Source organism: Oncorhynchus mykiss, chromosome 17 (assembly GCF_013265735.2).
Source record: "Oncorhynchus mykiss isolate Arlee chromosome 17, USDA_OmykA_1.1, whole genome shotgun sequence".
NCBI lineage: Eukaryota > Metazoa > Chordata > Actinopteri > Salmoniformes > Salmonidae > Oncorhynchus > Oncorhynchus mykiss.
In genome coordinates this window covers 7236077-7261364 of record NC_048581.1, presented here as the reverse complement: position 1 = coordinate 7261364, position 25288 = coordinate 7236077, and the positions used below count along the sequence as shown (strand labels likewise).

The 25288-nt window shown below is 40.6% G+C and overlaps 1 pseudogene; it reads left to right on the top strand.

Annotated features, from left to right (window-relative positions):
* The first annotated feature begins 1437 nt into the window (after window positions 1–1437).
* LOC110518114 lies at window positions 1438–25288 on the top strand (annotated as a pseudogene).

Sequence of the window (25288 nt, the reverse complement as noted above, 5' to 3'; positions counted from 1 at the left end):
TCTGCTTGAAAAAGCTAACCTTGGCTTTTCTAACTGCCTGTGTATAATGGTTTCTAGCTTCCCTGAACAGCTGCATATCACGGGGGCTGTTCGATGCTAATGCAGAACGCCATAGGATGTTTTTGTGTTGGTTAAGGGCAGTCAGGTCTGGGGAGAACCAAGGGCTATATCTGTTCCTGGTTCTAAATTTCTTGAATGGGGCATGCTTATTTAAGATGGTTAGAAAGGCATTTAAAAAAAAATACCCAGGCATCCTCTACTGACGGGATGAGATCAATGTCCTTCCGGGATATCCCGGCCAGGTCGATTAGAAAGGCCTGCTCGCTGAAGTGTTTCAGGGAGCGTTTGACAGTGATGAGTGACCGCTGACCCATTGCGGATGCAGGCAATGAGGCAGTGATCGCTGAGATCTTGGTTGATAACAGCAGAGGTGTATTTAGAGGGCAAGTTGGTTAGGATGATATCTATGAGGGTGCCCGTGTTTAAGGCTTTGGGGAGGTACCTAGTAGGTTCATTGATAATTTGTGTAAAAAATTAACAGAGAAAATGTGTATTAACACACTACCTATTCATAGAAGTATTTATTCATCATCTACATATTCATATTACGCTTTTACGTCTGTGTACAGGAAAGTAGTAGTTGTATGACGAAAGAGAAAATATATCAGCTAATTGTTAAATAATTATGACGTTCTTTCCAATACAAAAAGTGTTGTAACTATTGTTTCCAAACTGCGTTACCCACTCCAGCCAGCAGATGGCGACGAGCGTCTTTCAGGTGATGCTTCTTGCGTGACGTATAATGGACTGGACGGGACGCTTCTTCAAGAACAACAAGGCGCCAACTCTTTCAACCACCTCGATAGCTTGCTAGACAACATAAAACTTACAGATTGACGTTTTAGACCATGTTAATGTGCATTAGCTAATCGCAGTGTTTAAAACACATTTCAGTTGACGTTAACTTGAACCTAATTTGCTTGTTCAATTTGCAAATTTGTTAAAGATTGATACTGAGCCTAGCACTAGGCTATTCGCTAATGCTAACTAGCTAGCTAACATCCCTGACCATGAGCTCATTAAACTACTCACCCCCTGCTAAAGAAGTGGATGTCTGCTGTACGGAGAAAGAAGCTCTGGCGCTGAACATTGTCGTGAAAGATGAAGAGGAGGATATTACAGTGAAAGGAGAGAAAGATGCTCTGCCGCTGAACATTGTCGTGAAAGGCGAAGAGGAGGATATTACAGTGAAAGGAGAGAAAGATGCTCTGCCGCTGAACATTGTCGTGAAAGACGAAGAGGAGGATATTACAGTGAAAGGAGAGAAAGAACCTTTCAGAATGGAAGAGGAGGCTGTTATAGGGAAAGAAGAGAAAGCATCCTCTTCCTCTCTAAAAGCTTATATCTCAGTAAAGGTGAAGGAGGAAGACGTTTTGGGAGTGAAAGAGGAGGAGACAGAATATCTCATTAACACCAGTGAGTATTGTCTTAAAAACAGGGGCACAAACTATGCAGTTGTTGAACTAATGTGTGGTTTTAAGGGGCATTCTACTTAAGTTCTTCACTTCAATGTGATGTTCAGTACTATATAAATTGTTAAAGGGTCAATCTGCCATTGCTACATATATTTTTGGGACTTTTAAATTAGATTTAATTATATATAACAGGCTTTTAAAATGTAATAATGGAGCATAATTTATACTTAAAATATCAAAGGGACACAAAAGGCACCCAATTAATTTAGAGATATTAATGCCTCTGATAAGACCCTATGACTGTAATAGACAGTAATAATTGATGATGGTAATAAGTTCACCATCTGTTTGATGTTCTCGTTAACACAGGAGAGAGACATGACTATCGTGGATCCTCTGGGGAGACTCAACATCCTGATGCTGACGAGGCAGAGAAGAGTCTCTCCAGATCAGAACACCAGATGGTACAGCTTGGTCTGGTCTAGCATACAGCTTGCTCTATCTGGGTCTGGGCTGTGTTTCTGTAAAGCAGTTTATGACAACAGTGACATCAGCATCCATAATGGTATGTGTCTGTGTCTCCTCTTTATGGTTACCAGGACAACGCTAGCCCTTCCTCTCTCCCGGAGTCCCCGTGTCATGCCTCTCCCGGAAACACCTTACTGCTGGGTATGAAGAGGTTGTCTGTGCTGCTGGTGGACTGCAGGAAAACAACAGGGCTGAGTGGAACTGTGAGAGGAGGAGAAGAGAAGAAAGGATCAGATTTGACACATCAAAGTAAGTGCTGTAGTTCAGTTTGAACAAATAAATAGATCTGCCCACTGGTATCTGTTACCAGGACAACCAGCAGAGTTCTGTTAGTTGACAGGAAGATAGAGTAGTGTATATGGATGTAATGAATATCATAACACTGAAAAAGGATTCGGCCAATGAAAAGAGAGAAACCGATAGACCATATAAAACCTTGATGAAAGTTAGCTTTAGAGGGAAAGTTTCAAGATGACCTAATGTAAGGTGCTTGTTTTACAAAAACATTCCATAAACTTGGTTCAGTTTATCAATCAACCTACCAGGGTAGTTACAAACAGTACAGAAATTGAATCATCAACATATTTTGATCATATCTTTACTATTGCTGCAGAAATGTGTTTGAAAGCAGTATCCAAATTCATCGGCTGTTGTGATCACAATATAGTAGTCATATCTAGGACAACCAAAGTCCAATAGGCTGGGCCTAATGTTCTTTATAAGAGGTCATACAATTGTTTGTGGTGATTCCTATGTTGTTGATGTTATTATGTTGTTTTTTTTCACAGTAAATAACTCACGGACACTAGAGAAGCTTTAACCAAGTTGAATTATTCCCAAAGGTTCTGTACATCTGTAATTCAGACAACCCAACGTTTGTTCCATCCAGATATATGTCGCACTTAAGACACTCCTTCTCTCCAATCCTTACATCTTATGGTTCCACAGGAAGAGAGTAACAGGATACCAGACCTTTATCTCCCTGATGAGAATCTGTCCTGACCTCAACCCCTCCTTCATCTAATCCACAGATGTTCGTCTCCCCTGTTTCACACTTTGCTCTCCTCTCGTCCACCCAACACATTCCGAAGCCACCTGTCTTTCTTCAGAGAACCATTAACTTCTGACATAACACCCAGTCTCTTTCACTTCCTATCACTTCTTTAATGTCTCCATGTTCCAAGTTTGGCCGATTCCAACAATGGAAACAATATTTGTTGGTCCGTGGTGTGTAATGACGAGCAACCAGACGCTGCCCTTGACACGTTTATGAAATTGCTTATCCCAGTTACTAATAAGCAGCACCCATTAAGAAAATGACTGTAAAAACTGTTAAATCCACGTGGATTGATGAGGAATTAAAAAATGGTATGATGAAGAGGGAGGCAAAAGAGATGGCATATAGGTCTGGCTGTATAACTGATTGGAAAACCTATTGCAAATTGAGACATCATTTGACTAAACTGAATAAAAAGAAGAAAGTACACAATGAAACAAAGATAAATGACATGAAGAATGATAGTAAAAAGTAAAATGGTTGTAAAAATCTTTGGAGCATCTTCAATGAAATTTTGCGCAAATAAAATCTACAATGACAAGTCACTGGTGTCTGACAACGTGGATGGAAAATTGAGGATAATAGCGGCCGATATTGCCATTCCTATTTGCCTTGTCTTTATTTTAAGCCTACTAGAAAGTGTGTGCCCTCAGGCCTGGAGGGAAGCTAAAGTCATTCCACTACCCAAGAAAAGTAAAGCTCCCTTTGCTGGCTTAAATAGCTGACCAATCAGCCTGTTACCAACCCTTACAATTTTTGGAAAAAAATATTTGACCAGATACAATGCTGTTTTACATTAAACAAATATAGACTTTTAGCTTATAGGGAAGTTCATTCAACAAGCACAGCACTTGCAAATGACTGTTTGGCTGAGAGAAATTGATGATAAAAATATTGTTGGGGCTGTTTTGTTAGACTTCGGTTCGGCATTTGACATTATCGATCAAAGTCTGGTGCTGAAAAAACGTATGGCTTTACACCCCCTGCTGTATTGTGGATAAAGAGTTTTTCTTTTAAATGTAAAATGTATTTAACTAGGCAAGTCAGTTAAGAACAAATTATTTTTTTCAATGACGGCCTAGGACTGCCTTGTTCAGGGGCAGAACGACAGAGTTTTACCTTGTCAACAATTCGATCCAGCAATCTCTCGGTTACTAGCCTACCGCTCTAACCACTAGGCTACCTGCCGCCCCAGAGCTACCTGTCTGACAGAACACAGTGTTCTTTAATGGAAGCCTGTACAACAAAATCAAGGCAGAATCAGGAATTCCCCAGGGCAGCTGTTTGGCACCTACTCTTTTCAATCTTTACCAACAACATGCCAATGACATTTAAGTAAAGCCAGTGAGTCTATGTATGCGGATGACTCAACACTGTACACGTCAGCTACTACAGCGACTGAAATGACTGCAACCCTTAACATAGAGCTGCAGTTAGTTTCAGAATGGGTGTCAAGGAATAAGTTAGTTCTAAATATTTCTGATTACCTTAAAACCTCTTGGTGTTAGGGGGCAGTATTTTCATTTTTGGGAAAAAAACGTCCCCGTTTTAAACGGGATATTTTGTCAGGAGAAGATGCTAGAATATGCATATAATTGACATCTTTGGATAGAAAACACTCTAACGTTTCCAAAACTGTAAAGATATTGTCTGTGAGTATAACAGAACTGATGTTGCAGGCGAAAGCCTGAGAAAATCCAATCCGGAAGTGCCCCAGGTTTTGAAAGCGCTGCGTTCCAATGACTCCCTATATGGCTTTGAATGTACCATCAACGAGCTTACGCTTTCTACGTATTCCCCAAGGTGTCTACAGCATTGTGACGTAGTTTTAAGCATTTCTGTTGAAGAATAGCCATATGGGGGCACATTGCGTAAGTGGTCACATGGTGGCTCCGAGAGAGATTCTCGCGTAAAGTGCAGAGGTAGCCATTACTCCAATCGGTCCTAGAGAAAAAGGAATTGTCCCGACGGACATATTATCAAATAGATAGAAAAACACCTTGAGGATTAATTCTAAACAACGTTTGCCATGTTTTTGTCAATATTATGGAGCTAATTTTGAATATTTTTTCGGATTTTTTCGGATTTCGGATTTCTCAGCCAAACGTGAAGAACAAACAGAGCTATTTCGCCTACAAAAATAATATTTTGGGAAAAAATGGAAAAAATGAATGAAAAAATGAACTTTGGCTGTCTACCTGGGAGTCTCGTGAGTGAAAACATTTGAAGTTCATCAAAGGTAAACGATTTAATTTGATTGATTTTCTGATTTCCGGCTATGATAAACTTACACAGATGCTTGTCTAGCGTTGGCTGTAAAGCATATTTTGAAAATCTGAGATGACAGGGTGATTAACAAAAGGCTAAGCTGTGTTCCAATATATTTCACTTTTGATTTTCATGAATAGGAAGATTTTCTAGGAAGATTTATGTCCGTTGCGTTATGCTAATTAGTGTCAGATGATGATAACTGTCCCGTTCACGGGCTGGGTGTCACTACAGGTTAAGTTACATGGCCTACTATGCTAATTCTGTAGCGGTATTGTTAGAGGGGGCTAAAGAAATATTTAGTTGGTGCGCCAGGCAGGTATTAACCCTAGTTATTAAAGTTAGTTATTACCTATTATAACATTATTATTTTTAAAATATTATTAAAACTGAAAGGATGAGAGTAGAATAGATAGAGTAGCGCTTCCAGACACATTCTAAACATGATGGAGACTTAAAGGAGGACTGTAGCACCTAATGATGAAACATTATGGAGTCTTAAAGGAGGACTGTAGCATCTAATTATGAAACATTATGGAGTCTTAAAGGAGGACTGTAGCACCTAATGATGAAACATTATGGAGTCTTAAAGGAGGACTGTAGCATCTAATGATGAAACATTATGGAGTCTTAAAGGAGGACTGTAGCATCTAATGATGAAACATTATGGAGTCTTAAAGGAGGCCTGTAGCATCTAATGATGAAACATTATGGAGTCTTAAAGGAGGACTGTACCATCTAATGATGAAACATTATGGAGTCTTAAAGGAGGCCTGTAGCATCTAATGATGAAACATTATGGAGTCTTAAAGGAGGCCTGTAGCATCTAATGATGAAACATTATGGAGTCTTAAAGGAGGACTGTAGCATCTAATGATGAAACATTATGGAGTCTTAAAGGAGGACTGTAGCATCTAATGATGAAACATTATGGAGTCTTAAAGGAGGACTGTAGCATCTAATGATGAAACATTATGGAGTCTTAAGCTTTAATTTGTGGTATTGCACTTGTGAATGCATGAAAGTTAAATATTTCTAATAAAAAAATATATATTTTGCACTCTGCAATTTTACCGGATGTTGTCGAAATGTTCCGCTAGTGGAATCCCTAGCCATAACAGGTTTTAATGTGTTTGAGCCAATCAGTTGTGTTGTGACAAGGTAGGGGTGGTATACAGAAGATAGCCCTATTGGGTAAAAGACAAAGTCCATATTATGTCAAGAACAGCTCAAATAAGCAAAGAGAAACAACAGTCCATCATTACTTTAAGGACCACCACAAGAATGGAAGATCCAGAGTTACTTCTGATGCATAAGTTCATTAGAGTTACCAGCCTTAGAAATTGCAGCCCAAATAAATGCTTCACAAAGTTCAAGCAAGAGACACATCTCAACATCATCGGTTCAGAGGAGACTGCGTGAATCAGGCCTTCATGGTCGAATTGCTGCAAGGAAACCACTACTAAAGGACACCAATAAGAAGAAGAGACTTGCTTGGGCCAAGAAACACGAGCAATGGACATTAGACCGGTGGATATCTGTCCTTGGGTCTGATGAGTCCAAATTTGAGATTTTTGGATCCGAGCGTCATGTCTTTGTGAGACGAGGAGTAGATGAACAGTTTATCTCCGCATGTGTGGTTCCCACCGTGAAGCATGGAGGAGGAGATGTGATGGTGTGCGGGTGCTTTGCTATTGACAATGTCAGTGATTTATTTATTCAAGTCACACTTAACCAGCATGACTTCCACAGCATTCTACAGCTATATGCCATCCCATCTGGTTTGGGCTTAGTCCCACTGTCATTTGTTTTTCAACAGGACAATGACCCAACACACTTCCAGGTTGTGTAAGAGCTATTTGATTAAGTAGAAGAGTGATGGAGTGCTGCATCAGATGACCTGGCCTACACAATCCCCCGACCTCAACCAAATCAAGATGGTTTGGGATGAGTTGGATCGCAGAGGTGAAGGGAAAGCGGCCTACAAGTTCTCAACATATGTGGGAATGCCTACAAGACTGTTGGAAAAGGATTCCAGGTGAAGCTGGTTGAGAGAAAGCAAGGGTGGCAACTTTTGAAGAATAAAATATATATTTTGATTTAACACTTGTGGTTACTACATGATTCCATGTGTTTTTTAATCATTTTGATGTCTTTATTATTCTACAATGTAGAAAATAGTAAAAATAAAGAAAAACCCTTGAATGAGTAGGTAAGTCCAACCTTTTGACTGGTACTGTACATTACATTTCCTAACAGCTCCAGTGGACATTCCTGCAATCAGCATGCCAATTGCCCGCTCCCTCAGAGACCTGTGGCATTGTTGTGTGAACAAACTGCACATTTTCGAGTAGCCTTTTATTATCCCCAGCACAAGGTGCACCTGTGTAATAAGCAAGCTGTTCAATCAGCTTCTTGATATGCCACACCTGTCAGGTGGATGGATTATCTTGGCAAAGAATAAATGTTGACCAACAGTGATGCTCATGAAACATCCAACACTTTACATGTTGCGTTTATATTTTTGTTTTTTGTTGTTACTATCAGTTTTAGGAACATTTACCCAAAATATGACATCAGCGATAATCAAAATGTTGAAAATCTGTGAATGTATAAATAAGAAATTGGTCGAGCAATGTGTCGAACCCTTTCAACAACGGGGAGATGTTACTGATGTGCTTTGTATCTGTGATGTAAAAACAAGTTTTGGACTTCCACACAAAATGACTTCTTTAGTTATTTTATGTTTAAGGAAGTGTGTAGGTCACATTCTGTATCATACAGCTATGAAAGTTATATATTTAGAACCACCTGTTCAATTGGAATCCAGCGACGTCTGTGTCTTCAGTGTCCTAGAACTGTCCAGGTTTTTGTGTTCTGACTTGTAAAACAGGATGAATAAGTAATGTAAACATAGCAGTAATTACCAGGAAGCTCTACATTTGTTTTAAAATCACACTAAGATTGTTAAATCTGGCCTCGGGTTATTGAGAGATCTGATTTAGGATTTACCCTCGTAGCAAGGTTTCTTTATCATGTCGTTTCATTTGGGTCTCTATTTAAAAATAACACTATCTTTGGCAGGAGAAAGACCAGACTCAGAGGAACCAGAGCCAGGGACGTCCAAACTAGCAAGACGACACAACTGCTCCCACTGTGGAAAAAATTGTAACCGGTTATGGGACCTGAAACAACATGAGAAAATGCACACAGGGGAGAAGCCTTACCACTGTTCCCAATGTGGAAAGTGTTTTTTTGTCTGTTTGGGGGAGCTGAAACAACATGAGAGAATGCACACAGGAGAGAAGCCTTACCACTGCTCCCAATGTGGAAAGAATTTCAACCAGAAAGCAAACCTGAAAGCTCATGAGAGAATACACACAGGAGAGAAGCCTTACCACTGCTCCCAATGTGGAAAGAGTTTCAACCAGAAAGCAAACCTGAAAGCTCATGAGAGAATACACACAGGAGAGAAGCCTTACCACTGCTCCCAATGTGGAAGGTGTTTTGTCTGTTCGGGGGAGCTGAAACAACATGAGAGAATGCACACAGGAGAGAAGCCTTACCACTGCTCCCAATGTGGAAAGAATTTCAACCAGAAAGCAAACCTGAAAGCTCATGAGAGAATACACACAGGAGAGAAGCCTTACCACTGCTCCCAATGTGGAAAGAGTTTCAACCAGAAAGCAAACCTGAAAGCTCATGAGAGAATACACACAGGAGAGAAGCCTTACCACTGCTCCCAATGTGGAAGGTGTTTCAACCAGTCATGGGCGCTGAAACAACACGAGAGAATACACACAGGAGAGAAGCCTTACCACTGCTCCCAATGTGGAAAGTGTTTCAACCAGTCGAGGGAGCTGAAACAACATGAGAGAATACACACAGGAGAGAAGCCTTACCACTGCTCCCACTGTGGAAAGTGTTTCAACCAGAGAGGAAACCTGGAAGCTCATGAGAGAATACACACAGGAGAGAAGCCTTACCACTGATCCCAGTGTAAGTGTGAGCTCCCTCGTGTCCCAGTGTACACACAGCTCATGAGAGAATACACACAGAAGAGAAGCCTTACCACTGCTCCCAGTGTGGAAAGTGTTTCAACCAGTCGGGGGAGCTGAAACAACATGAGAGAATACACACAGGAGAGAAGCCTTACCACTGCTCCCAATGTGGAAAGTGTTTCATCCATTCAGGGGATCTGAAACGACATGAGAGAATACACACAGGAGAGAAGCCTTACCACTGCTCCCACTGTGGAAAGTGTTTCAACCAGAGAGGAAACCTGAAAAAGCATGAGAATACACACAGGGCAGAAGCCTTACCACTCCGCCCAGGTTGCAAAGCTTTTGCCCATTTAGGAAGCCTGAAAGAACACATTAGACTGCACACAGCGGAGAAGGCTTAGAAAAGCTCAGACTGTGGGAAAACATATTACTCATAAGTCACTTAAACGTCATTAGAGAATAGAGAAATTACTTCTCTTAGCGTGTATATTGATATTTCACATCACATTGACTTCAAATTCATCAGAACATACACAGTGCTCCCGTTGTCTTATATTGTTGACTGACAATATGTTTACCTGTCTTTGCCATATGAAATTAAATGGTACAGGGTATACTCAAACATATATTTGTTTGTTTCTATTAGAAGACATGAAGTGAATATGGAGTCTGTCAGTTTGAATATAAAGAAGATCAGGTTCCTTCTTTTAAACTGTCCTTTTTTTAAACTCTTTGTGTTTATCTGGGTGTGTCATTCCTCCAGCACTACAGATAATCAAGTGATATTTGGATGTGATGCATTAGTTCCATTGTTGACATTTGCATTGTTGGCCCACTGATGATTTAATGAAATGAACATGTTCAGACTCTGTAATGGAAAATGTTAATTGTTTGTGTGTCCACATAACTGAGTATGTGACTAACCTTGTGAAACTGTCCTATTATAATCTCCTGTTCTTGGGACTATCATTCTGTGTTGCAAACCAATTTGCACCTGTGTCCTTGTATGAATAAAGTCCCGCCCAGGAATAGGAAACTATAAAGATATGTGCTCATCACCCAATGCTTCAGGAATTCAGACTGTCTACACTGCGCTGTGTAACTCTGTTATTCTCTCTGAGCTCAGAAATAAAGAATCTTGGTTTGACTTGGACTCCAGCAGATCCTTATTTTATAATATCCACCACAACTCTCCCACAGATTGCTGTTTATCATTGTCTCAATGAAGAGTTCCTCTTTCGACTTTCCTGGGGGCATTTACAACGCTCCCACTGGTTGAATAAACATTGTTACCCGATTGATGAGATTATTATGGGTGAGAGCAATTATTTTATTTGTCAAATGGCAACCAAGCATCGGTCATCATGTCACCAGAATAAGACCCTCAAAGTGTATTGGAATGGAGCATCAAGCTCATCACATGTAGTTTCACCACCCTGTGAAGTTCATAACTTATTTCATCTGTAGCCTAATAAACTACATGGGTTTCCGAATCGTAGTGGGGGAACCACACAAGATATCATCAAGTGACTCCAAGTTAACTAAGATGTGATGGTTGTTATATAAATATTTGCGCATCAAAGAGTTTCCACTGCCATTTCTCGCTTAAACATTTTTACTGACACAAAAAGACAAACAAATTGTCAAACGAAGTAACAAAATGTCACCATTTATAAAAGTGTACAGGCAAATCCTGTTTCCGTCAGCCCAGTCATTACTTTTGAAATGGTTGGATCAATATCCACCTTCATGATGTGGATGAAGCCTGATTTGGAATGTCTGAGTAGTTCTATATGATATCATAATACACTCTGATAATCAAGTGATATTTGGAATGTCTGAGTAGTTCTATATGATGTCATAATACACCCCTCTGATAGTGATACATTTGCTCCATTGTTTCCATGTCAGTTGGTTTCCCACTCTGATGATTTATATCTGACAGAGGGGCTTTAAATGAATAGTATGGTGACATCTTAGTGTGTCTTGAAATAGGATTATTAATCATAAACTCCTATAGCAACAATACAATGCAGCTTTGACATCAAGAAGAGAACGGGCTGATGGGTGGTGGTGCTACTCTATAGGTAAGGCTGTTCAATATGAATGTTCAAATAGTCACTTCTAGCCGGCCTCCGCCCAGTATCCTGCCCTGAACTTAGTCACTGTTACTAGCCGTCTACCACCCAGTACTCCACCCTGTATTCTAGTCAAGGCTCATCCTATATAACTACTGCTGTACACACCTTTTATATTCATATACGGTCCATAATGTCTAGACACACCATCATATACATTGTAAACCAACTGTATATATTTATATTCCAGACTCTGACATTCCTCCTTCTACCATTTCTATATTTCTAAATCCTTAAAATAAATTGTAGGGAAAATCAGTAGGTCACACAAATGACTATTTCTAAACAAAGATAATAGACATGGGATAGTAGAATGGGACAGGTTTCTTATACTATCTATACTTACTCGGTGAAGAGACTCCAGGGATGGAGATGAAGGCTATAGGAATGAAGATCAGACAGTGAAGAGACTCCAGGGAGAGACTCCAGGGATGGAGATGAAGGCTGTAGGAATGAAGATCAGACAGTGAAGAGACTCCAGGGACGGTGATGAAGGCTGTAGGAATGAAGATCAGACAGTGAAGAGACTCCAGGGACGGAGATGAAGGCTGTAGGAATGAAGATCAGACAGTGAAGGGACTCCAGGGACGGAGATGAAGGCTGTAGGAATGAAGATCAGACAGTGAAGAGACTCCAGGGACGGTAATGAAGGCTGTAGGAATGAAGATCAGACAGTGAAGAGACTCCAGGGATGGAGATGAAGGCTGTAGGAATGAAGATCAGACAGTGAAGAGACTCCAGGGACGGAGATGAAGGCTGTAGGAATGAAGATCAGACAGCAATACTGGTCCTGTGGTCAGTTGGGGGAGTGGTCGATCCAGCCAATGATTGTGAGGAAGCATGCAGGGAACAGGCTCCTTTCTACTACCATTCTGGGGTCTGGATACATGCCAACAAAGACTACAACTGCTTCAAACAATGAGAGTGGCTACCATTGACCACCACACTTTCTTTCATAACCAGGAAGCCCATGTTGAGCCATCAGTGTTCTCACTATGGAAGAGGGAGCAGGAAGCCTTCATCCAGTCTCTCAGAAAACCATGTTGAGCCATCAGTGTTCTCACTATGGAAGAGGGAGCAGGAAGACGTCATCCAGTCTCTCAGAAAACCATGTTGAGCCATCAGTGTTCTCACGATGGAAGAGGGAGCAGGAAGCCGTCATCCAGTCTCTCAGAAAACCATGTTGAGCCATCAGTGTTCTCACGATGGAAGAGGGAGCAGGAAGCCATCATCCAGTCTCTCAGAAAACCATGTTGAGCCATCAGTGTTCTCACGATGGAAGAGGGAGCAGGAAGCCGTCATCCAGTCTCTCAGAAAACCATGTTGAGCCATCAGTGTTCTCACTATGGAAGAGGGAGCAGGAAGACGTCATCCAGTCTCTCAGAAAACCATGTTGAGCCATCAGTGTTCTCACGATGGAAGAGGGAGCAGGAAGCCGTCATCCAGTCTCTCAGAAAACCATGTTGAGCCATCAGTGTTCTCACGATGGAAGAGGGAGCAGGAAGCCGTCATCCAGTCTCTCAGAAAACCATGTTGAGCCATCAGTGTTCTCACGATGGAAGAGGGAGCAGGAAGCCGTCATCCAGTCTCTCAGAAAACCATGTTGAGCCATCAGTGTTCTCACGATGGAAGAGGGAGCAGGAAGCCGTCATCCAGTCTCTCAGAAAACCATGTTGAGCCATCAGTGTTCTCACTATGGAAGAGGGAGCAGGAAGCCGTCATCCAGGGACAAGGACAAAGGTGCAGCACTGGTGTTAGTAGCTGATGACAGAAGTGACAGCCTGGACACACAGCAAAGTTTGACGCGATCAGTGTTGTTGAGCAGAGAATCAACCAGATTGATTCACAGTCAGTGTTGTTGAGCAGAGAATCAACCAGAGAATCAACCAGATTGATTCACAGTCAGTGTTGTTGAGCAGAGAATCAACCAGATTTATTCACAGTTAGTGTTGTTGAGCAGAGAATCAACCAGAGAATCAACCAGATTGATTCACAGTCAGTGTTGTTGAGCTGAGAATCAACCAGAGAATCAACTAGATTGATTCACAGTCAGTGTTGTTGAGCAGAGAATCAACCAGATTTATTCACAGTCAGTGTTGTTGAGCTGAGAATCAACCAGAGAATCAACTAGATTGATTCACAGTCAGTGTTGTTGAGCAGAGAATCAACCAGATTTATTCACAGTCAGTGTTGTTGAGCAGAGAATCAACCAGAGAATCAACCAGATTGATTCACAGTCAGTGTTGTTGAGCAGAGAATCAACCAGAGAATCAACCAGATTGATTCACAGTCAGTGTTGTTGAGCAGAGAATCAACCAGAGAATCAACCAGATTGATTCACAGTCAGTGTTGTTGAGCAGAGAATCAACCAGAGAATCAACCAGATTGATTCACAGTCAGTGTTGTTGAGCAGAGAATCAACCAGATTTATTCACAGTTAGTGTTGTTGAGCAGAGAATCAACCAGAGAATCAACCAGAGAATCAACCAGAGAATCAACCAGAGAATCAACCAGAGAATCAACCAGAGAATCAACCAGATTGATTCACAGTCAGTGTTGTTGAGCAGAGAATCAACCAGAGAATCAACCAGGTTGTTGAAGTTATTCAGGTGCATAATACATTTGATTTGTTTAATTCTGTTTTATTCAATTAGAATAATTTACTCTGAATGAGAACGATCACATCTGTGAGCTTTATGCATTATAACATTGACTAAATTATGACGTTGACAGATTTGTAGTAAAACCAGGGTTGGAGTCAAATCCATTTCATTTCCAGTCAATTCAGAAAGTAAACCAAATTCCACATTTTCCTCATTGAAAACTATAGAAGAGAATTGGAATTTTCAGTTTACTTCCTGAATTTACTGGAATATTCTAAAATGGATTAAATTGGTAGGTTTTCCTCATGAATCTGCACAACAACACCCTATAATGACGAATCAAAAACAGGATTAGAAATGTATGCATATGCATTTTAAAATTAAAACTGAAATATCACATTTAAATAAGTATTCAGAACCTTTACTCAGTGCTTTGTTGAAGCACCTTTGGCAGTGATTATAGCCTCAAGCCACCTTGGGTATGACACTACAATCTTGGCACATCTGTATTTGTGGAGTTTCTCCCATTCTTCTCTGCAGATCCTCTCAAGATCTGTCAGGTTGGATGGAGAGCGTCACTGCGCAGCTATTTTCAGGATTTCTTCAGAGTTGTTCGATTGGGTTCAAATCCGGGCTCTGGCTGGGCCACTCAAGGACATTCAGAGACTTGTCCCAAAGCCACTTCTATGTTGTCTTCGCTGTGTGCTTAGGGTCGTTGTCCTGTGGAAAGGTGAACCTTTGCCCCAGTCTGAGGTCCTGAGTGCTCTTGAGCAGGTTTTCACCAATTATCTCTCTGTACTTTGCTCCGTTCATCTTTCCCTCGATCCTGACTAGTCTCCCAGTCCCTGCCACTGAAAAATATCCCCAATAACACCATGATATTGCCATCACCACGATTCACCGTAGGGATGGTGCCAGGTTTCCTCCAGACCTGAGAAACTAGATGTTTCTCTGATGATCAGAGAATGTTAGATGCAGGCGAGAGTGTGCAAGGCAGTATTGAATGTGTCACTGTCTGTTAACCTGTCTCCCCCCTTCATCTACACGGATTGAAGTGGATTTAACTAGTGACATCAGTAAGGGATCATAGCTTTAGCCTGGATTCACCTAGTCTTTCTAAGTCATGGAAGGAGCAGCTGTTCTTAATGTTTTGTCTACCCAGTGTATAGCACTACAGATAATCAAGTGCTATTTGCATGTGATGCATTTGTTCTGTTGTTTACAGGATGATTTGTATCTTATAGAGCGTGGCTTTAAGGGAATACTATGGTCACATGTAGATAAAAACGAATGTGAAAAATGAACAGAGAAAATGTGTATTAAAACACTACCTATTCATAGAAGTATTTATTAATCATCTACATATTTATATTGAGCTTCTACGTCTGTGTACAGGAACTTATTATTTGGAAGAGAAAATGTATCAGCTTATTGTTAAATAATTATGACGTTCTTTCCAATACAAAAAGTGTTGTAACTATTGTTTCCAAACTGCGTTACCCACTCCAGTCAGCAGATGGCGATGAGCGTCTTTCAGGTGATGATTCTTCCGTGACGTATAATGGACTGGCCGGGACCCTTCTTCAGGAACAACAAGGCGCCAACTCTTCCAACCACGTCGGTAGCTTGCTAGCCAACATAAAAGTGAAAGATTGACGCTTTAGACCATGTTAATGTACATTATCTAATCTCAGTGTTTTAAACACAGTTCTGTTGACGTATTAACTGGTTAACTGTAACCTAATTTGCAAACTTGTTAAAGATTGATGCTGAGCCTAGCACTAGGCTAGTCGCTAATGCTAACTAGCTAGCTAACATCCCTGACCATGAGCTCATTAAAGTACTCATCCCCTGCTAAAGAAGAGGAGGTCTGCTGTTTGGAGAAAGAAGTTCTGGCGCTGAACATTGAAGAAGAGGATGAGGTTACAGTGAAAGAAGAGAAAGAAGCTTTTAGAATGAAAAAGGAGGAAGAAGATGCTGTTATAGTGGAAGAACATTTCAGAATGAAAAAGGAGGAAGAGGAGACTGTTATAGTGAAGGAAGAAGATGCTGTTATAGTGAAAGAACATTTCAGAATGAAAAAGGAGGAAGAGGAGACTGTTATAGTGAAGGAAGAAGATTTCAGAATGAAAAAGGAGGAAGAGGAGGCTGTTATAGTGATAGAAGAGAAAGAACCGTTTAGAGAGGAACAGGATGATATCTCAATAAAGGTGAAGGAGGAAGACGTTTTTGGAGTGAAAGAGGAAGAGACAGAATATCAGATTAACACCAGTGAGTACTGTCTTTAACAGGGACACAAACTATGCCGTTGTTGAACTAATGTGTGGTTTTAAAGGGGCATTCTACTGAAGTTCTACACTTGAATATGTTGTTCAGTACTGTAGGAATTGTTAAAGGGTCAATCTGCCATTGGTTCATATATTTTAGGGACTTTTCAATTAGATGTATTGAATTCTCCATGTTGTCTATATTAAAGTTCCCCTCATCTAGTATAACAGGCTTTTAAAATTCAATATTGAAGCATATGTTCTACTTAAAATATCAAAGGGAGTTTACTACTCATTTTGATGTTCTCGTTCACACAGGAGAGAGACATGACTATGGTGGATCCTCTGGGGAGCCTCAACAACATCCTGATGCTGACGAGGCAGAGAAGAGTCTCTCCAGATCAGAACACCAGATGGTACAGCTTGGTCTGGACGAGCAAACAGCTTTCTCTCGCTTGTGGGCTGGGTTTCTGTAAAGCACTTTATGACAACAGTGACATCAGCATCCATAATGATGTGCGTCTGTGTCCCCTCTTTATGGTTAGCAGGACAACACTTGCCCTTCCTCCCTCCCGGAGTCCCTGTATCGTGCCTCTCCCGGTAGCACCTTACTGCTGGGTATGAAGAGGTTGTCTGTGCTGCTGGTGGACTGCAGGAAAACAACAGGGCTGAGTGGAACTGTGAGAGGAGGAGAAGAGAAGAAAGGATCAGATTTGACACATCAAAGTAAGTGCTGTAGTTTAGTTTGAACAAATACAATAGATCTGCCCACTGGTATCTGTTACCAGGATAACCAGCAGAGTTATGTTAGTTGACAGGAAGTTAGAGTAGTGTATATGGATGTAATGAATATCATAACACTGAAAAAGGATTCTGCCAATGAAAAGAGAGAAACCAATAGACCATATAAAACCTTGATGAAAGTCAGCTTTGGAGAGAAAGTTTCTAGATGATCCAATGTAAGGTGCTTGTTTTACAAAAACTTTTCCTTAAAACATTATGGATGTTACATTGCCTGTCCCAGTCAACGCCCCTATCTTTAAAAGACTGTAGAACAGGCAAACTAAACTCAAGACTTTGGTCATTAATTAACTAGTACTGAAGAAAAGCTGTGATCAGGCTGCCTACTCAAGCAAAAGCTTCAAACTGTAACCAGTGCCGGCAACCTTGTTCAGGTTATCATTCAACCTACCAGGGTAGTGACAAACAGTAGAGGAATGAAATCATCAACATGTTTTGATCATGTCTTTACTAATGCTGCAGAAATGGGTTTTAAAGCAGTATCCAGATCCACCAGATGTAGTGATCACAATATAGGAGCCATGTCTAGGAAAATCACCGTTCGAAAGGCTGGGACTAATATTGTGTATAAGAGGTCATACATTTTTTTGTAGTGATTCCTATGTTGTTGATGTAAATAATATTTGTTGGTCCGTGGTGTGTAATGATGAGCAACCAGACACTGCCCTTGACACATTTGAAACTGCTTATCCCAGTTACTAATAAGCATGCACCCATTAAGAAAATGACTGTAAAAACGGTTGAATCCACATGAATTGATGAGGAATTTAAAAAATGGTATGATGAAGAGGGAGGCAAAAGAGATGGCATATAGGTCTGGCTGAATAACTGATTGGCAAACCTATTGCAAATTGAGACATCATTTGACTAAACTGAGTAAAAAGAAGAAAGTACACAATGAAACAAAGATAAAATACATGAAGAATGATTGTAAAAAATCTTTGGAGAATCTTCAATGAAATGTTGTGCAAATAAAATCAACAATGACAAGTCACTGGTGTCTGACAACGAGGATGGAAAATTGAGGATAATAGCGGCCGATATTGCCATTCTTATTTGCCTTGTCTTTAATTTAAGCCTACTAGAAAGTGTGTGCCCTCAGGCCTGGAGGGAAGCTAAAGTCATTCCACTACCCAAGAATAGTAAAGCTCCCTTTACTGGCTTAAATAGCTGACCAATCAGCCTGTTACCGACCCTTACAATTTTGGAAAAAAAATATTTGACCAGATACAATGCTGTTTTACATTAAACAAATATAGACTTTTAGCTTATAGGGAAGTTCATTCAACAAGCACAGCACTTGCAAATGACTGATTGGCTGAGCGAAATTGATGATAAAAATGGCTTTACACCCCCTGCAATATTGTGGATAAAGAGTTTTTCTTTTAAAATGTAACCTTTATTTAACTAGGCAAGTCAGTTAAGAACAAATTAATTTTTTTCAATGATGGCCTAGGACTGCCTTGTTCAGGGGCAGAACGACAGAGTTTTACCTTGTCAACTCGGGGATTCAATCCAGCAATCTCTCGGTTACTGGCCTACCGCTCTAACCACTAGGCTACCTGCCGCCCCAGAGCTACCTGTCTAACGGAACACAAAGAGTGTTCTTTAATGGAAGCCTGTACAACAAAATCCAGGTAGAATCAGGAATTCCCCAGGGCAGCTGTTTGGCACTCACTTTTTTCAATCTTTACCAACAACATGCCAGTGACATTTGAGTAAAGCCAGTGAGTCTATGTATGCGGATGACTCAACACTGTACACGTCAGCTACTACAGCGACTGAAATGACTGCAACATTTAACATAGAGCTGCAGTTAGTTTCAGAATGGGTGGCAAGGAATAAGTTAGTCCTAAATATTTCTGATCACCTTAAGTTACATGGCCTACTACGCTAATTCTGTAGCGGTATTGTTAGAGGGGGGTAAATATGAAGATTTTGTTGGGGCGCCAGGCAGGTATTAACCCTAGTTATTAAAGTTAGTTATTACCTATTATAACATTATTATTATTATTATTATTATTAAATATTATTAAAACCGAAAGGATGAGAGTAGAATAGATAGAGTAGCGCTTCCAGACACATTCTAAACATGATGGAGACTTAAAGGAGGACTGTAGCATCTAATGATGAAACATTATGGAGTCTTAAAGGAGGACTGTAGCATCTAATGATGAAACATTATGGAGACTTAAAGGAGGACTGTAGCATCTAATGATGAAACATTATGGAGTCTTAAAGGAGGACTGTAGCATCTAATGATGAAACATTATGGAGACTTAAAGGAGGACTGTAGCATCTAATGATGAAACATTATGGAGTCTTAAAGGAGGACTGTAGCATCTAATGATGAAACATTATGGAGTCTTAAAGGAGGACTGTAGCATCATGAGGTAGTCACCGGGAATGAATTTCAATTAATTGCCTTTTTAGAAGTTAAGTTGTGGAATTTCTTTCCCTATAACCTGTTTGGGATAGGGGGCAGTATTTTCACGTCCGGATGAAAAGCGTTCCCAAAGTAAACTACCTGCTACTCAGGCCCAGAAGCTAGGATATGCATATAATTGGTAGGTTTGGATAGAAAACACTCTAAAGTTTCTAAAACTGTAAAAATAATGTCTGTGAGTTTAACATAACTTATTTGGCAGGTGAAACCCCGTGGACAAACCATCCAGGAGGAACTTTTTGTTGTTGAGGTGACTCTGTTTTCAAATGGTTTTGTGTGGCACTTGGTTGCAGTTCCTATTGCTTCCACTAGATGTCAACAGTCTTTAGAAATTGGTTGATGTTTTTCTTTAGAGAAATGAAGAAGTTCGGCTATTCAGAACGAGGGTCCAGCCTAGTGCTCTCTAATGTTTTGATGCGCACTCCAGGTCACGCGCTTCACGTTGTTTTTATCCGGTATTGAACACAGTTTATCCCATCTCAAATTTTCTCGATTATTTATGTTTTAAAATACCTAAAGTTAGATTAGGAAAGTTGTTTGAAATGTTTGGACAGCGTTTACAGGTAACTTATTAGATATTTTGTAGTCATGCTGGGTGAGTTGGAACCAGTGTTTTTTTTAATCAAATGCAACAAATAAATGGACATTTTGGAAATATAACAACGGAATTAATCGAACAAAAGGACCATTTGTGATGTTTATGGGACATATTGGAGTGCCAATAGAAGAAGCTCTTCAAAGGTAAGGCACAAATTATATTGTTATTTCTGAGGTTTGTGTCGCGCCTGGCGGGTTGAAATATGATTGTTGTGTGTTTGTTTGATGGGGTGCTGTCCTCAGATAATCGCATGGTTTGCTTTTCGCCGCAAAGCCTTTCTGAAATCTGACACGGTGGCTAGATTAACAAGAAGTTAAGCTTTGCACTTGTGAATGTATGAAAGTTAAAGTTCAAATAAATAAATATTTTGCACTCTGCAATTTCACCGGATGTTGTCAACGTTCCACTAGCAGGTTTTAATGTGTTTTAACCTTTTGGAACTACTCCTCCCGTTTCCGGGAGAATTGTCATCAACTACACTAATTAGCATAACGCAACAGACAAACATTCTTACTAGAAAATATTCATATTCATGAAATCACAAGTGAAATATAGTGAAACACAGCTTAGCCTTTTGTTAATCACCCTGTCATCTCAGATTTTGAAATTATGCTTTACAGCCAAAGCAAGACAAGCATTTGTGTAAGTTTATCGATAGCCTAGCATAGCATTATGTCCAGCTAGCAGCAGGGAGCTTGGTCACGAAAATCAGAAAAGCAATCCAATTAAATCGTTTACCTTTGAGCTTCGGATGTTTTCACTTGCGAGACTCCCAGTTAGACAGCAAATGTTAATTTTGTTCCATAAAGATTATTTTTTTATAGCCAAAATACCTCCGTTTATTCTTCACGTTTTGTTGAGAAATCCACCGGAAGTTGTGATCACGACAACGCCGAAAAAAAACTCCAAATTAGATCCATAATATCGACAGAAACATGGCAAATGTTTTTTATAATCAATCCTCAAGGTGTTTTTCAAATATCTATTCGATAATATATCAATGGCCGCCTTTGTCTATTACGCACAAATCACTCTGAGAGCCCCCACCTGACCACTGACGCAATGTTGTCGTTCACGCTCATTTTTCAAAATAAAAGCCTGAAACTATGTCTAGTGACTGAAGACACATTAGGGAAGCCATATAAAAAGGAATCTGGTTGATATCCCTTTCAATGGTAAATAGGGATGCATAGGAATGCAGAGGCTTCAAAATAAGAGTCACTTCCTGATTGGATTTTTCTCAGGCTTTCGCCTGCAATATCAGTTCTGTTATATTCACAGACAATATTGAGTGTTTTCTATCCTAAGCTGTCAATTATATGCATATTCTTGTACCTGGTCCTGAGAAATAGCCCGTTTACTTTGGGAACGTTATTTTTCCATAAATTAAAATAGTGCCCCCTAGTTTCAAGAGTTAATGTGCCATAACAGGTTTTAATGTGTTTGAGCCAATCAGTTGTGTTGTGACAAGGTATGGGGGTATACAGAAGATAGCCCTATTGGGTAAAAGGTGAAGTCCATATTATGTCAAGAACAGCTCAAATAAGCAAAGAGAAGCAACAGTCCATCATTACTTTAAGGACCACCACAAGAATGGAAGACCCAGAGTTACTTCTGATGCATAAGTTCATTAGAGTTACCAGACTTAGAAATTGCAACCCAAATAAATGCTTCACAAAGTTCAAGCAAGAGACACATCTCAACATCATCGGTTCAGAGGAGACTGCGTGAATCAGGCCTTCATGGTCGAATTGCTGCAAGGAAACCACTACTAAAGGACACCAATAAGAAGAAGAGACTTGCTTGGGCCAAGAAACACGAGCAATGGACATTAGACCGGTGGATATCTGTCCTTGGGTCTGATGAGTCCAAATTTGAGATTTTTGGATCCGAGCGTCATGTCTTTGTGAGACGAGGAGTAGATGAACAGTTTATCTCCGCATGTGTGGTTCCCACCGTGAAGCATGGAGGAGGAGATGTGATGGTGTGCGGGTGCTTTGCTATTGACAATGTCAGTGATTTATTTATTCAAGTCACACTTAACCAGAATGGCTTCCACAGCATTCTACAGCTATATGCCATCCCATCTGGTTTGGGCTTAGTCCCACTGTCATTTGTTTTTCAACAGGACAATGACCCAACACACTTCCAGGTTGTGTAAGAGCTATTTGATTAAGTAGAAGAGTGATGGAGTGCTGCATCAGATGACCTGGCCTACACAATCCCCCGACCTCAACCAAATCAAGATGGTTTGGGATGAGTTGGATCGCAGAGGTGAAGGGAAAGCGGCCTACAAGTTCTCAACATATGTGGGAATGCCTACAAGACTGTTGGAAAAGGATTCCAGGTGAAGCTGGTTGAGAGAAAGCAAGGGTGGCAACTTTTGAAGAATAAAATCTATATTTTGATTTAACACTTGTGGTTACTACATGATTCCATGTGTTTTTTAATCATTTTGATGTCTTTATTATTCTACAATGTAGAAAATAGTAAAAATAAAGAAAAACCCTTGAATGAGTAGGTAAGTCCAACCTTTTGACTGGTACTGTACATTACATTTCCTAACAGCTCCAGTGGACATTCCTGCAATCAGCATGCCAATTGCCCGCTCCCTCAGAGACCTGTGGCATTGTTGTGTGAACAAACTGCACATTTTCGAGTAGCCTTTTATTATCCCCAGCACAAGGTGCACCTGTGTAATAAGCAAGCTGTTCAATCAGCTTCTTGATATGCCACACCTGTCAGGTGGATGGATTATCTTGGCAAAGAATAAATGTTGACTAACAGTGATGCTCATGAAACATCCAACACTTTACATGTTGCGTTTATATTTTTGTTTTTTGTTGTTACTATCAGTTTTAGGAACATTTACCCAAAATATGACATCAGCGATAATCAAAATGTTGAAAATCTGTGAATGTATAAATAAGAAATTGGTCGAGCAATGTGTCGAACCCTTTCAACAACGGGGAGATGTTACTGATGTTCTTTGTATCTTCGACGTAAAAACAAGTTTTGGACTTCCACACAAAATGACTTCTTTAGTTATTTTATGTTTAAGGAAGTGTGTAGGTCACATTCTGTATCATACAGCTATGCATGTTATATATTTAGAACCACCTGTTCAATTGGAATCCAGCGACGTCTGTGTCTTCGGTGTTCTAGAACTGTCTAGGTTTTTGTGTTCTGACTTGTAAAACAGGATGAATAAAATAAGTAATGTAAACATAGCAGTAATTACCAGGAAGCTCTACATTTGTTTTAAAATCACACTAAGATTTTTAAAACTGGCCTCGGGTTATTGAGAGATCTGATTTAGGATTTACCCTCGTAGCAAGGTTGTTTTATCATGTGGTTTCATTCGGGTCTCTTTAAAAATAACACTGTCTTTGGCAGGAGAAAGGCCAGACTCGGAGGAACCAGAGCCAGGGACGTCCAAACTAGCAAGACGACACCACTGCTCCCAGTGTGGAAAGAGTTTTCACCAGAAAGCACACCTGAAAGCTCATGAGAGAATACACACAGGAGAGAAGCCTTACCACTGCTCCCAATGCGGAAAGTGTTTCAACCAGTCGGGGGAGCTGAAACAACATGAGAGAATACACACAGGAGAGAAGCCTTACCACTGCTCCCAATGTGGAAAGTGTTTCAACCAGAGAGTAAACCTGAAACAACATGAGAGAATACACACAGGAGAGAAGCCTTACCACTGCTCCCAGTGTGGAAAGAGTTTCAACCGGAAAGCAAACCTGAAAGCTCATGAGAGAATACACACGGGAGAGAAGCCTTACCACTGCTCCCAATGTGGAAAGTGTTTCAACCAGTCGGGGGAGCTGAAACTACATGAGAGAATACACACAGGAGAGAAGCCTTACCACTGCTCCCATTGTGGAAAGTGTTTCGTCCATTTGGAGGTGCTGAAACAGCATGAGAGAATACACACAGGGGAGAAGCCTTACCACTGCTACCAGTGTGGAAAGGGTTTCAACCAGAGAGGACACCTGAAACTACATGAGAGAATACACACAGGAGAGAAGCCTTACCACTGCTCCCATTGTGGAAAGTGTTTCGTCCGTTCGGTGGAGCTGAAACAACACGAGAGAATACACACAGGAGAGAAGCCTTACCACTGCTCCCAATGTGGAAAGAGTTTCAGCCGGAAAGCATTCCTGAACCAACACGAGAGAATACACACGGGGGAAAAGCCTTACCACTGCTCCCAGTGTGGAAAGCGTTTCAACCATTCAGGGAAGCTGAAACGGCATGAGAGAATACACACAGGAGAGAAGCCTTACCACTGCTCCCAATGTGGAAAGTGTTTCAACCAGCCGGGGGACCTGAAACAACACGAGAGAATACACACGGGAGAGAAGCCTTACCACTGCTCCCAGTGTGGAAAGCGTTTCAGCCATTCAGGAAAGCTGAAACGGCATGAGAGAATACACACAGGAGAGAAGCCTTACCACTGCTCCCAATGTGGAAAGTTTTTCAGCCAGATAGGATACCTGAAACAACATGAGAGAATACACACGGGGGAAAAGCCTTACCACTGCTCCCAGTGTGGAAAGTGTTTCAACAATTCAGGGACGCTGAAACGACATGAGAGAATACACACAGGGCAGAAGCCTTACCACTCCTCCCAGGGTGCAAAGCTTTTGCCCATTTAGGAAGCCTGAAAGAACACATTAGACTACACACAGAGGAGAAGGCTTAGAAAAGCTCAGACTGTGGGAAAACATATTACTCATAACAGTCATTTAAACGTCATTAGAGAATCCACACAGGAGAGAGAAATTACTTATCTTAGCGTGTATATTGATATTTCACATCACATTGGCTTAAAATTCATCAGAGAACATACACAGTGCTCCCATTGTCTTATATTGTTGACCGACAATGTGTTTACCTGTCTTTACCATATGAAATTAAATGGTACAGGGTATACTCAAACATATATTTGACCTACAAAACTAAGGACATGATTGTGGACTTCAGGAAACAGCAGGGGGAACACCCCCCTATCCACATCGATGGAACAGTATTGGAGAGGGTAGTAAGTTTTATGTTCCTCGGCATACACATCACAGACAAACTGAATTGGTC